Raw genomic sequence first — 2,149 nt, 5'->3', positions numbered from 1 at the left:
TTCTAATAGACTTATGTGATAATTCTCGTAACATTTTTTCTAATAGACTTATGTGATAATTATCGTAACATTTTTTCTAATAGACTTATGTGATAATTTAAAATGTTACGATTAATTATCACATAAGTCTATTAGAATTATCACATAAGTCTATTAGAAAAAATGTTACGAATCGTAACATTAAAAGAAATTCAATAATAGACTAATTTAAAAATAAAATATTTTTCTGGACGAGTGACTGGCAAGGGTCGCCAATTGTTTTAGGTGGGGGGCAAGAGAAGCAACTGTACCCCTAAGAAGGTTAGAAGCATCTTGCAGTAAAAGTATCAATTTCACGTCTTACTGTGCATATGTGTGTATCCAGTTGTTTTTTTCTGACTTGTATTCTAGCTTGGCTGAGTGATTATCAGTTAGGTAGGCGTAGATGAGTTCTTTTTTCTCGTGCATGCGCAGTTCATGTCCTCTTATTTCAGAGTTATTCCAATTCATCGTGTATAGTCTTCTTCTGTGGTGTGATAGGCTATTGTAGATAGATCGGTATTACTGAGTCTCATATGTCTGTTATGCTCCTGAATTCCTAACTTTTATTGGTCATTTTATTTCTCCAATATATTCGAATCCATATACACATGGGATGTTGTAAATGTTTTTTGTTTCTTCCTCTCCATCAGTTCTCTCGGTCGTCTGGCGTGTACTAATTGCGATCGTATTGTGTTATGGCTTATGAATACTGTCCTGACTTTCTGCTGTTTACATATCCTCTGTATGTCTTCAGAGAAACCTCTGACACGAGGGAATATGGCTTTATATCTGTAATTTTCTTCCTGTTTATTCTTCATGTTTATCTTCGTTATAAAGTGTTCCCGGTATCTGTTGTTAAGGAGGATTGTAGTGGTGTATCTCTCCTCCATCTTCTTAGTTTCTTCGATATTAAAAATCTTCCTTAATCCTGTAGCTAGGCAATATATGGCGCCATCTGTTGGGGTGGTTTGATTTATAGTCTAGGTATTTACCTGTATCTGTGGGTTTCCTGTAAATTCTCATGGTATATAATTTATGTGTCTTCGTAACCATCACGTCTAGAAAGAGGACTTTATCTTCTTCATTTCTGTTGTGAATAGCATTACTAGATGTTTCTGGTCAGGGGCGGTTTATGAATTTTTCAATTGTATGTGTAATCTGTGGTCCATGTTATAAAGGCATCGTTAACGTATCTAATATTCAATAGTTCGCCCCCCAGTGACACAGCGGTAAGTCTACGGACTTATAACGATACCCGCGGTGGGCAGAACACTGTGTAGCTTTGTGCTTAACTACAAACAAACAAATTTAATATTTCAGTACAATGTATTTATATAACTAAATCACGAGAAAGATATTGTCTGGAAGTGAGCATATTTAACTCTTCATAATTATCTAACTGTACGTGAGAGGAAAAGTGTCCTAGCTTTCAAGTGGACTTATCTTTCCAGACAGTCTTGTAATAACACGACAATGTGTTCTTTTTATTTTTTCTGATAGCCTTGAAACTGAGCAAGTCCGAGTTTTTAAATTTAAAGTCCAAGTATGTTGAAAGTTCCCATGTCAGGTAAGTTTATGATAAGTCATCATGATCATGTAGAATTATAAATGATCTGTTACACAGAGCAAGCAAAGTTGGTCCGAGGAAACCAGTGTTGAATATTTGTGGTGTGGAATGACGTAGTTAAAGAAATATATTTATATGTTATCAAAGACGTTTTTTTTTTAACAAAAACTCATTCAGTTGAAAGACCAGCGTCAATAAGTGACTGGCTGTCTACATGAACAGATCTGTTGTGAACTCAACTAAAACCTGAGAGTTCGTGTGTAGTATATAGTATTCGGTCATTTCACTGTAAGTAATAAACTTTTGAAGGCCTTTCATCTGTGAATAACTTCGTGACTTCTGAAGATTAGAAGCTGTTGTTGAAATATTCCAGACATAATCGGACACCTGGTGAACTTTTGTAATAAAATTGTAAAAAAAAAATGATGGAAAACCACCTCGATTGTCTTGTAGTAGTGTAGCAGTACAACAATTTACTAGAAACTAATAAATTAATTAAATATAATTTTATATCCAAATGATTAATAAGCATTTTTCCGTTTCAACCACAGGAAATTGGTG

General features: G+C 34.4%; 1 protein-coding gene across 1 annotated transcript in view; it reads left to right on the top strand.

Moving 5' to 3' along the window:
- The first annotated feature begins 1,526 nt into the window (after positions 1–1,526).
- The window catches only part of LOC106464450 (homeobox protein cut-like), a 37,434-nt gene continuing 36,811 nt past the window's right edge, over positions 1,527–2,149 (top strand). Inside the window, exon 1 of the mRNA XM_013924592.2 lies at positions 1,527–1,588. The gene's annotated coding sequence lies outside the window, so the exon portion shown is untranslated. The remainder of the gene's footprint in view (positions 1,589–2,149) is intronic.

This window comes from Limulus polyphemus, unplaced genomic scaffold, assembly GCF_000517525.1.
Source record: "Limulus polyphemus unplaced genomic scaffold, Limulus_polyphemus-2.1.2 Scaffold1655, whole genome shotgun sequence".
Taxonomy (NCBI): domain Eukaryota; kingdom Metazoa; phylum Arthropoda; class Merostomata; order Xiphosura; family Limulidae; genus Limulus; species Limulus polyphemus.
Note: the sequence above shows the minus strand (reverse complement) of the source record. Positions and strands in the feature narration are given on the sequence as shown.